This window comes from Protopterus annectens, chromosome 9.part0 (genome assembly GCF_019279795.1).
Source record: "Protopterus annectens isolate FY-2018-M chromosome 9.part0, PAN1.0, whole genome shotgun sequence".
In the NCBI taxonomy this organism is placed as follows: domain Eukaryota; kingdom Metazoa; phylum Chordata; order Ceratodontiformes; family Protopteridae; genus Protopterus; species Protopterus annectens.
Window position 1 is genome coordinate 799,972,153 of NC_056743.1, and position 14,076 is coordinate 799,986,228.

General features: G+C 44.4%; 1 protein-coding gene across 1 annotated transcript in view; it reads right to left on the reverse strand.

Moving 5' to 3' along the window:
- SLC4A8 (solute carrier family 4 member 8) overlaps positions 1–14,076 on the reverse strand; it is a 1,419,216-nt gene that overhangs the window by 887,356 nt on the left and 517,784 nt on the right. The gene's annotated exons all lie outside the window — the stretch shown is intronic.

The window sequence follows — 14,076 nt, forward strand, 5'->3', positions numbered from 1 at the left end:
GCTCTGGTGGTTGCCTGATTGGAGGTCTGAGAAGGAGGACACCTTTCACAAAGGTTTAGCATAAAGAGTAGGACATGATTGGATTTCCCATGTAGCCAAAATTATAATTAGAGATGGCAGCTAACTGAACTCTAAAAATAGCAGCTGCAGCTCCCTCATGCAAAATAGATGCCAGGAAGGGCAAGATAGACACTATAGGAGCTGAGTAGGGATCTATGCCTTGGTTTGCTGCCCAGATGGAGAACCTTTTCAATTTACTGGAATATAATTTCCTGGTGGAAGGTTTGTGTGAAGAAATCAGAATGTGTTTGACTGTAGGGGAAAGGGAAACATACCTGCCTATTCGTGGAACTGGAGCAGCCATGCTGTCAATTTCAGGATTTGGATAGTAGTTTGGATAGTAGGATGGAACTGTCCTGACTGATGAATCAGGAGGTCTGGAGCTGGTTCCAGAATCCATGGTTCCTCCAAGAGAAAGGGCCACAGGAAGGGGAACCAGACTTGGTGAGGCCAGTAAGGAGCAATGAGGATCATGGTACTCTTCAACAGTTTTGCTTTCTGAATTACTTTTGGAATGAGAGGAAAGGGTGGAAAAGCATAAAGGAGTCCCGGAGGCCAACTGTGGACCACAGCATCCCTGGGTGACATCCCCAGATGGGGAATTAGGGCAAAGTAGCTGCTACATTTGGTGTTCATGTACATGGTGAATAGGTCACAGCAAGGCTGGCCCCATATGCAAAAAATCTCTTCTGCAACTTCTGAATTCAGGGACCATTCGTGAGGCATCAGAATTGCTCGACTAAGTTTGTCTGCTATCACATTGGACTTCCCTGGGATGTGTGTTGCTACCAGAAAGAATTGAGTATCCATTGCCCATTTCCATACTTTTAAAGCCTCTCAACATAGTGGGTGGTTCCCCCTTGCTTGTTTATGTACCACACTAAAGACATGTTGTCTGATTGAATTGCAATTGTCCCAGTGGAAAGAGAACTGTGACATGCTTGCAATGCATATAGTACCGCGCTCATCTCCAGAACATTTATGTGCAAGTGGTTCTCGTGATTCTGCCAAGTACCTTGGAACGTCATTCCCAGAAAATTCCCCCCCACCCTATCTGAGAGGGGTCCGTGGTCAAGACCGCATTTTCTTGAGTGGGAGCAAGTGGGCGACCTAGATGAAGTTGATCTGTATGTAACCACCATGTTAGATCCTTCTTGCAGGAGTTTGTGATAAGTATTTGGTGAGACAAGGGGAGATCCTGCATTGACCACTGGGCAAATAGTAGCCACTGAAGTACTCTCATGTGCAGATGGGCTAGGGGAACTAAGAGAATGGTGGAATCCATAGTCCCTAGGACCTGAAGGACTATCCTGGCCTGTACTTTGTCTCTCTTCAGCAAGAATATGACTTGGATGTGTAATGATTCTATTCTTTCTGGTGTCAGTTTTGCTGTCATGGTGGATTAGTCTATTTCTGCGCCTAAGAATACAATGTGCTGCGATGGAGATGAGGCTGATTTTTTTTAGGTTTATTGTAATGCTTAATCTGGCGCACAAGGATAGAGTCTTGTCCCTGGTTCTGATTAGTTGGTGCTAGGTGGTAGCAGTGAGGAGCCAGTCATCTAGGTATGGAAACACCTGGAATCCTTGACGTCTCAGGTGAGCTGTTACCACTGCCATGCATTTGGTGAACACTCTGGGGTCTGTAGTGAGGCCAAAGGGCAGTGTTCGAAATTGAAAATGACTGTCTCCCAGCCGAAATTGTAGGTGTTATCTGGAGTGCCTGTCCATCTTGATGTGTTAGTTCGCGTCCTGAAAATCTATTGAGCACATCCAATTGCCTTTCCCGATAAAGGGAAATATCAACTGCAGAGTGATCATTCGAAACTTCGATTTCTTTACAGACTTGTTGAGTTTGCTGAGATCTAGAATTGATCTCCAGTCCCCTGTCTTTTTTGGAACTAAAAAGAATTGTGAGTAAGTTCCGGATCCTATTTGCTCTGTGGGGACTTCTTGGATGACTCTTTTTTTCAGCAACGAAATGACCTCTGATGTTGCATGTCTGGTAGAGACCATTTTACCAGAGAATTGTAAACAAAGGGAATAAGGAACAAAAAACTAAGGGTAATGCTACTCAATGCCAGAAGTCTGAATCTCAAAATGCACACACTTGAGGCACTCCTCAGTATGGAGAAAATCAATATATGTGCAGTAACAGAAACCTGGTTTAAGGCTCCAGAGAGCACCCCAGCACTATCAGGCTACAGCTCATACCATACATTTCGGCCACAAAACGCGGACCGAAATACAAAAGGCGGGACAGTATCCATAATCATCACTAAAGCAATTATATAAGTCAGCTCTAAAAAATTAAAAGCACTACACCCTCACAAACTCCCCTTGAGTACCTTGTTCCCCATTGGCCCTTTTTTTCAATTATAAAGGAATTCCCAATACTATTCTAGCATGTCCAAAGGTCAGCTGTCAATCTCCTCTCCGGTCCAGCTGGTGAATACGGGAATCTTGAGGCAATGTTACAACTGCCTCATGTACACAGACAACCCTCTCCTCCTCCCAACAAATTCCAAAACATGTGAGAGATGCAACCATATAGCCAAACTGGAGGCTAAGCTCTCTCAACTCAGTACTGGCGTAACCAGTCAGGAGGAGAAGGAAACCACACTCACTACAATTCCAGTCTCACATAGACCTACCACGACAACAAACCAATCACATAAACACACAAAAACATACTCGGAGGCACTAAATAAAAATCTGCCTAAGCAGCAGAGACCTCCAAAGCAGACACCCAAGCAACCGCTACCCCAAAACAAAACACGTGCAACACATAGCTCACAAAGCCAGTGTGCCGAACAGTCACAGCCCTTAAGGCTAAACAACACACCTGATACACTTGTAATAGGTGACTCTATCGTCAGGCACACTGACGCCCCGCCACCAGGCTGAGCAAGGAGAAGGTCACGGTGAGCTGCCTGTCGGGCGCTAGGATCCGCCACATAACACAAGCACTCAGGTCACTCCAAGGCAAGTACAAATATGACTCAGTCATTGTCCATGCTGGTGTGAATGACCTGAGACGCACCTCCTGGACTACATGAAAAGAGACATAGAGGAGCTCTCTGAGCATGTAGCCCAGGCCGGTATGACCCTGACCTTGAGTAGCATCTTACCCTCACCAAGAATGATGCCACAATATGAAGACAAGATGATCAATTTCAACAATTGGCTTAAGTGTTGGTGTCATTCAAAGGGGATCCAATGCCTGTCAGCCTGGGATGACATGCTCGACAAGCCACGATGCTCGCTAGGGACGACTTGCACCTGTCACCCCTGGGCTTTCAGATATTGGCAAAGGCTCTTGCTACCCCATAGTGCCTTTTTAGGCAAGGCTCAAAAGACAACCCCACCTCCATAGGTATCACAAGGATAAAAACTAAGAGTAATGCTACTCAACGCCAGAAGTCTAAACTTCAAGATGCACGCACTAAACTCTCCTTAGCATGGAGAACATCGATATCTGTGCAGTAACAGAAACCTGGTTCAAGGCTCCCGAGAGCACCCCAGCACTACCAGGTTATACCTCATACCATGCTTTTCAGCCCCAAAACTTGGACCGAACCACAAAAGGAGGGGGAGTATCAATATTCGTCAAAGAAACCCACACCTCCAGGTTGGTGGCACAGCACGAAGCATCAGAGACTATCCATGTGCAACTAACTGTGGGTAAAACTGCCTTCCAGTTTATAGCCTGCTACAGACCACCCTCCCAAACACAGGAACCCCACTTGGCCTTCCTGAGAATACTGGAAAATATGAAGGTCTCTCCAAACACCATTATATTGGGCGACTACAACTACCCAAACATAGACTGGGAGCATTACTCTAGCTCCAACACCCTAGCCCAAAGGTTCCTAGAATTTATAAACTCAAATGCTATGGAACAACTTGTTACCACTCCCACAAGAGGGGAAAACATACTGGACCTGATCATCACCAACATGGGGACACTATGCTCCAGACCAGAAGTGTATCCCTCACTGGTAAGATCAGACCATAAACTAATCTCACTGGATATTCAAATCCCGACCCCACCCCCTGCCCAGAAAACCACAGTGAAAAACTTCTCTAAAGCAAATTTCACATGCCTCAAAACCGAGGCAAAATCCTTCAAAGCCCCCGGACCTGTGGAAAATACGGCCCAGACCGCAGAATCCTTTATAAATGCATTCTATGAACATCTTCAGGAATGCATGGATCATGCAATCCCAAATAAAACCAAGACCCAATCCTACAAAGGCAGATGTCCTGTCTGGTGGACCCCAGCCATAAACAAACTATACAATAGAAGGAGGAAGCTACTACATGATAGAGCAAAATCCCAAAAAGGGAAGGCATCTCTGATCAGTATTAGCAAAAAACTACGAGCACTCATAAAATCGTCTAAGGCCAGCTTCGAGAGAAAAATTGCACAGGACACTAAGGATAATCACAAGGCTTTCTTTAGTTATGTTAGGAACCTAGGAGGGAATTCCCAGATATGCTCAGAATTAGTCCAAAATGACAAAAAATACACCGAGCCCACAGACATTGCCAACATCCTAGCTGACAGGTTCAGTGCAAACTCCCCCCCCCCTCCTCACCAAAAGGGCAAATATCTATCCCAACAGAGTGCTGCCCCCCTGACATCTCAGATGCTCAGGTAAGAGCCGCCCTCTCCAAAGCAAAAAACACAGCATCAATGGGACCAGATGGTGTCCCGGGCTGCGTCCTACATGGACTCCAAGAAGAGCTAAACCCAAACATAAAACTACTGTTCAATCTTAGCCTTACTACAGGATATGTACCCAAAGAGTGGCGTACAGCAACAGTGGTCCCTCTCCACAAAGGTGGTGCCTCAACGGATCCTGGAAACTATCGCCCCATAAGCCTGACTAGCTTGGTCTGCAAAGCCATGGAAAGGATCATCATGGACCTCATAAATAAAGATATTGGGGACCTACAGACACTGGATCCCACCCAGTTTGGCTTTGTTAAGGGCAGATCCTGCCTCTTAAACCTGGTCGATTTCTTTGAAACAGTCACCAAGGCCATTGACGAGGGGAAGGTGGTCCACACAGCCTACCTGGACCTCGCAAAAGCCTTCGATTCAATACCCCACTCGGGCATTATAGATAAGCTCACCAGCTTAAATATAAACCCCTATGTCACTAGATGGGTTGCAAACTGGCTCAAGGACAGAACCCACATGGTTAGAATTGCTGGAGCCATGTCAGACTCCAAACCAGTTACAAGTGGCGTCCCACAAGGCTCAGTCCTGGGACCTCTCTTGTTCGGTATATATTTTTCGGCGGTACAGGCCAACACGGAAGGACTGTGGCTGATCAAGTTCGCAGATGACTGCAAGCTGGGCGCCATAATCAACTCTCCAGCCGACACAAGCATCTTCCAAAAGGGCCTCATAGAAACAGACAACTGGTGCCAGAGCCATGGCCTCAAGCTAAACGCCAAAAGTGTATAGTCATCCCTTTGGCAAAAACAAAGTGCCCACAAATTACCACATAGGTGGTAATCCATTAAGTACAGAAGAAGTCATTAGGGACCTGGGGACCCAAGTTGATAGCAATCTCTCATTTGACAACCACGTGGCCAAAGTGGTTAGAAAAACATTTTATATAGCCCACCTAATCATGAAGGGATTCACATCTAGATCAGGGGAGGTCATCGTGCCTCTTTACTCATCCCTCATCAGGCCCATAATTGAGTACAATGCCCCTTTTGGGATGTACCTTACCAGACACCTGCAGCAACTGGAAAGACCTCAAAAGTACCTCACCAAGAGGATCAAAGGGCTCAAACAGATGCCATATGCTGCCCGGTTAAAGAAACTCCAGCTCTACTCAGTGGCATACCGCCTGCTCAGAGGCGATCTGTGCCTGACGTATAAAGCCATGTCCAACCCGGAATGAATGGACATGCTGCACCTCAGAAAATCCAAATCCCATCGAGCTATGCGCTCGAGAGACTTGAACCTCAGCACTGAAATAAATAGGACATGCTGGAGGGACAGATTCATAACCCAGAGGCTCCCTTCACTCTGGAATAAAATCCGAGTCCAGGTTAGGCAGAGTCCCACATTGACTCTCTTCAAGAAGAATCTTGATGAGTGGATGGGAGATCATAGGTTTACCCCGGCTATCACTTCTGTGTCACTGTTAGACAGAGGCACAGTATACTAACCTCAAAAAAAGGCATAGCAAAATTAATTTAAAATGGGTGGCGAAAGCCAAACACACTCTGGCTAGGCTTATAAATGCCCTAGGGCAGATAGCCTAGTATGAACCTATGAACCTATACCCACACCTCCAGGTTAGTGGCACAGCACGATGCTTCAGAGATCATCCACGTGCAACTAACAACGGGCAAAACTGCTATTTAAATTATAGCTTGCGACAGATCACCCACCATGTTCCAGGACCCCCACTCCGCATTCCTGGAAACACTGAGAAACATAAAGGTCCTACCAAACACCCTGATATTGGGTGATTTCAATTACCCAAACATTAACTGGGAGAACTACTCAAGTACAAATTCCCTTGCCCAACATTTCCTAGAATTTATAAACTCAAATGCCCTGGATCAACTGGTCAACACTCCCACCAGAGGTGACAACATATTGGACCAGGTCATCACCAACATGGGTGACCGGTGTTCCACACCGGAGATCAACCCCTCGCTGGTTAGATCTGACCATGAACTAATTTCTCTGGATATCCACAATCCGCCACCACCACATTACTTAAGACTGAGGTGGGAAGTTTCAAACCCCCATGCTAAAGGTTAACGCTGTCCAAGTTGCTAAATCCTTTACTAATGCACTCTACAGGCACCTACAAGAATGCATGGATTGTGCTATCCGAAACAAAACCAAGACTCACTCCTCCAAGAAAAGGAAACCAGTCTGGTGGACCCCTGCCATAAACAAGCTATACAATAGAAGGAGGAAACTAGTACAGAAAAGAGTAAAATCCCAAGAAGGGAAGACATCCCTGATCAGTATCAGCAAGAAACTACATTCCCTCATAAAATCATCCAAGGCTAGCTTCGAAAGAAAGATTGCCATGGACTCCAAAAATAACCATAAGGCATTCTTTAGCTATGTCAAGAATCTAAGTGGCAATTCTCAGATCTGCTCAGAGTTAGTGCAGAATGGCACAAAATACACTGAACCAACAGATATAGCCAACATCCTGGCAGACAGGTTCAGTGCAAACTTCACCCCCCTCTCACCCCCAAAAGGGCCCATAACTATACCAAAAGAATGTAGTGCTCCTGAAATCACAGACACTCAGGTTAAAACAGCCCTCTCCAAAGCCAAAAACACAGCATCAGTGGGACCGGACGATGTCCCAGGCTATGTCCTACACAAGCTCAAAGATGAACTAACTCCTCACCTAAACACACTGTTTAAACTCAGCCTCTCCACAGGCTACATGCCCACAGAGTGATGCACAGCAACAGTTATTCTGCTCCACAAAGGTGGAGCCACAATGGACCTCGGGAACTATCGCCCTATAAGCCTGACTAGCTTGGTCTGCAAAGCTATGGTGTGCATCATCATGGATCTCATTAACAGAAACATTGGGAACCTCCAAACACTGGACCCTACCCAGTTCGGCTTTGTTAAGGGCAGATCATGCCTCCTAAACCTGGTGGATTTCTTTGAGACAGTTACCAAGGCTATAGATGAGGGAAAGGTAGTCCACACAGCCTACCTAGACCTCGCCAAGGCCTTCGACACCATTCCCCACTCAGGTATTATAGACAAGCTCACCAGCCTGAACATAAACCCCTACGTCATGAGATGGGTTGCCAACTGGCTCATGGAGAGAACCCACATGGTAAGAGTTGCGGAAGCAAGTTCTGACTCTAAACCGGTTACAAGTGGCATTCCCCAGGGCTCAGTCCTAGGAACCCTCCTGTTCTGCATATACTTTTCAGAGGTATAGGCAAGCACAGGATGACTATGGATGACCAAGTTCGCAGATGACTGCAAACTAGGAGTCTATAATTGACTCTCCGGCTGACACAGACATCCTCCAAAAGGGTCTCACTGAGACAGATACCTGGTGTCAAAACCATGGCCTCAAGCTAAATGCCAAAAAGTGCATAGTCATCCCCTTTGGAAAAAACAAAGTATCCACAAACTACCACATAGGTGGTAGCCCCCTAAATACGGAAGACGTAATACGGGATCTGGGGACCCAAGTAGATAGTAACCTCTCCTTTGATAATCACGTTGCCAAAGTGGTTAGAAAATTCTTCTATGTGGCCCACCTAATCACAAAAGGGTTTGCATTCAGATCAAAAGAGATCACTGGGCCCCTAAATGCATCACTCATCAGACCCATCATAGAGTACAATACCCCATTTGGGATGTACCTTACAAGACACCTGCAACAACTGGAAAGACCACAGAAGTACCTCACCAAGAGGATCACTGGCCTCAAGCAGATGCCCTATACAGCTCGACTGAAGAAACTCCAGCTGTACTCGGTTGCATACCGCCTACTCAGAGGTGATCTCTGCCTGACATACAAGGCCATGTTCAACCCAGAACTGATGGACATGCTCCAACTAAAGAAAACCATATCCCCTCAAGCCACATGTTCCAGGAATCTAAACCTCACCACAACAATAAATAGGACATGCTGTAGGGATAGATTCCTGTCCCAGAGACTTCCCATGCTCTGGAACAAGATTCCAATCTACATTAGGCAGAGCTCCTCGCTAACCCTCTTCAAGAGAAACCTTGACGAGTGGATGGGAAACAGAAAGTTTACCCCAGGGATTACTTCAATGGCTCTGCTGGACAGAGGCACAGGGGACTAATCTAAAGGGGCGGCGAAAGCCAACACATTCCGTCTAGGCTTATAAATGCCTTTGGGCAGATAGCCTAATACCTACCTATGAACCTATATTATGGTTTGTACCCAACAATCTTGGGAAATTTGTAGCCAGGCGCTTGGGTACAGTGAAAAACGACCCCCGACTGCTTCCAGAGATGGACAGTCGGGCAACCCCTCAGGGGCGATGGATGGGACAATCAGAGAAAGTATCTCTATCTCCCTGATGTTGCGGACCTCCTCTGCTGTGAGGGTGGCATATTCCATTATATCCTTCCCCTCTGCCTCTAAGGGAGGGTTGACCTTGTGCCTGAGGGAAACCTTTTTGGGATATACGGAACCACATTTTCCCTCCTGTTTGATCCTTGGGAATAGGGTCTAGAAGGAAGGGAGAAATGGACTCCGACAGCAGATAAGGTTTTCCCTTCCTGCTCGCACCTGGTCAAAGTCTCCTTTACCTGCGGTCCAAAAAGAGTTGAACCATCAAAGGGGACGTTGGTAAAGGAAGACTTAAAGGATTCTGTGAAGTTACATAGATGCATCCAGGAATGTCTCCTAAGAGAAATTCCTGCTGTGGCTGCCTTGCTCGCTCCATTCACTGCATAGGAAATCAGCCTCATGGAGGAGTTAGCTATAGATGTAAGGGTAGAGAGCTGTGCAGAAACCTTGTCCATGGATCCCAAAGCTACTAAACCCTGAAGGGTGTCTCTCAACTCCTTCAGGAGATCCCTTTGAAGTCTAGTAAAATGGGACAGGTAATTCAGCGATCTTAAGGTAAATGCCACTGAACGGAAGGTACTCTTTCCATACCTATCCATCATCCTGGACTCCTTATTAGGAGGATGGATATTAGAAGATGTCTCAGACAACTCCTTTCTCATGGCCACTGCTACCACCATAGCATCAACAGGAACTCCCTTAGAAAGAAAGGACTTATCTTCCAGATCAGTCATAAATTTGTTTGGCCTCCTCAGGACAGGCACCACTGTATCCGGGGAGGTCCAGGCTTTCAGGGATATGACCCCCAAGAGCTGGTCATAAGGCATTGTCACCTAGGATGTGGAAGGTCGGGAACCAAAAGCCTCAAGGTACACTGATTCATCCTCAGTAGGATTAGAGGTCTTCCAATCGCCCCTCTGTCTAAGGATTTCAAGGATGTCAGCAAAGGAGGCATCCTTAGAGGGGGATCTAGGGGACCCTTCTGACTCATCCAAATCAGTGTCTTCCTCTTACAAAGTCTCTTCCGAGGAAGTTCTCCAGTGGGATAGTCTGGGGAGGTCTTGGAAGAGGGGACACCACCAATGGGGGCTGCTTGGGTCTTTGGTTCCCTACGCTGAGGGGGTGGCAGAGGAGAAGAGGTTGCTGCTGGCTGCTGGTGGGACACTGGGTCCAAAGGCAGGGCTTTGGCACTGGACAAAGCTTTCTCTATTGCTTCAAAGGCCTTTCCACCCCACTCCAAAGACGACCTCCATTCCGAGGAGATGGAAGGTCGGCTTCGAGCAGGAGAGACACGCTCCGAAGCAGATGTGGGAACCAAGCTCAGTCGAGCCAAAGCACCGAGAGGAAGGGTCGGTTCCAAAGAAAAAAATGGGGTGACTATCCCTCTCGGAGTCAACTCAAGGGCATTGGCTCCCAGATCCCTTGGCTCCAGACTGAGCAGCTGAGGATAGAGTTATCCATTCCGAGAAAGCAGGAAGAATTCTCAAAACCAAAGGATCCAACACGGAAGAACCCAAAGTGTTTGGCTCCGAGAGTGAAGCAGTCAGAGGAGGAGCAGTAGTCTGGAGATGGGACGGATCCAAAGCCTTTGGGATCGGAAGAGCTAACCTTTTAGCCAGAGCCATGTCAAAAAGTAACCTCTTCACCACCCACTCGATATCCTCATCTGAAAGTGTCCTGGAGGAACAGGTGGAGACAGAAGGAGATCTCCTCCTTTCTAAACTAGGAGACCTCAGTGTTGGTGAAACAGGGTCGATAATTGGTGAGTGTAAATCGATACCAAAGGCTGCCTCAGCACAGATGAAACTGACAGCACTGAGACAGAACAAACAGAATCAGAGCCAGAACTCCTTGGCTCCATCGCTTTAGACTTTTTAGATGGCTCCAACGCTGGAACTGAAGATTTTCTCTTTACAGTTTTGGGAGCTGTCTGACCAAGTTCCAACTGTTCCTGGAAGAAACTAGTCATAAGACCCCTATCTATCAACTTACGTTTTCTCTCATTAAGAACCTTAGTACTGAAGGCATGGCAAAAGGTACAGGGTTCTTGTAAGTGAGCCTCTCCCAGACAGTACACACAGCTAGTGTGACTGTCAGTCAATGACATTTTTTGTGAGCACTTGTCACATTTCTTGAACCCCGAAGGGTGGTGTTCCTTATGTTCTCTGTCTTTATCTTTAGACATGCTGACAAGAAAACAAGGCTAACAACAACACTAACTATAACTAACAGCAAAATTATGAAAAGAAGAAAACGTTTTTTTGTTTTTAAGGGACGAAGGACTAGCACACAGGGAGGAAAGGCCCTTTAATTTAAACTGGCAACTATGGCCCTCTAACTAAAATGGGCCGTACCATCCTAAAATAGTGGAATAGGGGATCAAGCACTCAACAACAATCACACAGGTAATAACTAACAACTATTAAGGTAGAAAGTGAAGAAAAAGTACAAGAAATAAAATGTATCAAAAAATCTTCTACTCAGACAACCTCGAAGCTTTCGCTGCAAACAGGATCTGGGGAATTGCCGTGAGGCACCATGGGATAGGGGTTAGCCTCGAGCCAGTAAAAGCTCTTGAGCTTTAGTATCGGCCGAGTCAGAGACGAGAATTGGCTCCGAACCCATCCAGCAAGAATTACGGTGAGATAGAACTACATAACATCTCATGTTTAATACTCTTGGACAGCAAAAATACTCTGGACACATTCTGTACATAAGTATCTGTGAGGCCAAACTGAATGAACAGCTTCATTGATGGGTGCAAAAGCACAACAAAATACACAAGGAGTGGAAGAGTGCAGATCAGTTTATTTACAGCTCTTTTCTAGTAACACGTATACACACACACACACACACACACACACACACACACACACACACACACACACACATGAATATGAAAACAAAAAAGTGCTATATAAATGTAAAACATAAATCATTTATAAGACAATTGACTATAACTTCACTGATACTGGTTTACATCATCAGTTTTTTTGATTTAGGCTTTAAAGAGAACAGTTTCACTGATACAAGGTTCCCTATGTTCATCTAATCTAATCTGTCAATCACGGTCCTGAAATAGCAAATTATCAAAGCCCTCCCAAACTCGGTAGTATGTACCACAATGAATGAAAATTTTAAAAGCATGTTGGCATCCATGGTGCCATTAATATACTTTGCCAAATACTTCATTTTTTTGTTGCCAATATTGTACTGATTCCTCCTATGTATCCTAAATCCCTTGACAGTCTTAACCAATATAAAATCAAATGCCATATGTGTGGCTAGAAAATTATCACCTACAGAAGAATCACTGATACTATGTCTGCATCTGAATTGCTCACTACTAACAGGATGTATAAACCTGTCAGTCTTGTGAACATAGTTGCACACCTTGCGGTAAATACATTTATGTGTACCTGGTGATAAAACACATCAAGTGGTCATTGAAGCGTTACACTTAGGACACCCAATAAACATTTCCATAACACCAATTATGCCTACTGTTCACTACTGTTTTTATATGCGTATTACTAGCAAATTATATGTTAATACTTATTAAGGGTGGTACAAACTGTTGAACTATCAACAGGACACTTGATAATAAAAGCAATGAGTGCTGTATTCCTGAGTCTGACATCCTTCACCTGAGACATTAAACTGAGGTCCCATCTGGATCAGCTGGTGGTAGCTCAGGTGCACGTAAAAGATACCACAGCACTAATCAAAAAGAGGAGGGGAACTTCTGTGTTACCTTGGCCAAATTTCCCATATTAGTATATATATATATATACACACACATATATATATATATATATATATATATATATATATATATATATATATATATATCTTAACCATGATATTGAAATAACCATAAAGTCCAACTTCATTGCTGGCATTTCTCCCTAACCTCAAAAACTGACACCTCTATATACTAGATATGAATTGTTTGGAATGACACGATGAAAAATGCTACAAAAGGTTGAATTGCACTACATTTTTTTCTAAACAGTCTTGAATGTTGGGCCTACCCATCATGATAAATGCCAATAGATAAATAACTGATTATATCTGACTTTCAATGAAAACTGATGATGTAAACCAGTGTCAACATGTAGTGCCATATAATAACTGATGTATTTCATGTCCAAAGAGGAACCCATTTCTGAGCCATTTAATTGGAGGATACATATCACACTGAAAACAGATTAGATTGTATCACAAAAGTAATTCCAACACAATAACTATGGTCTCTGGCACCATACTAAGATCACAAAGTTTGGATAGCAGCTGCCTATCCCTTCTATGCCCACTTTGTATGGAATATGAATTTACAAACTAGCCACAGCAAAACTAACTACATACCTGGTCTTTGTAATTGTTTCAATTGTGAAGTTTCATCAAAAATCTGGGGTGTCTTAATAAAAGACAACAAATGTCTTCAAGGTTACTTAATCAACTGTATCTGTACAGACTTATAAAGTTTATGTGAAAGTCCTCAATTTTTGTGGGGCACTTTTAAACCATATGTTAATAATATATGATGTGGTAAGTAGCATCTAAAAAAATGATATACATATTTGGCACGCAATAATCCCAGGATAGCTTTGATATATATGGCTCTTGAACATACAAATAATGTTGGCAATCAACTTCTATGTCCTAAAGTCAGTAATAGGTTTACTTTTATGAAACAATTTCAGATTACAGATAACTTGCATTAAGCAGATATGATAAAATATAGTTGTTATAAGAAAATATAGTTATTTATTTATTTATTTATTTATTTATATTTAACTTGGTAGTTGAACTGGTCTAAGATCCTTTTAGCCACAGCATAAAATAAACACCAGGCAATATCTGAAGTGATACATCATATACATCATATGAATACATATCTGAAAACATATCAAAGTAACAAAGTACTACAG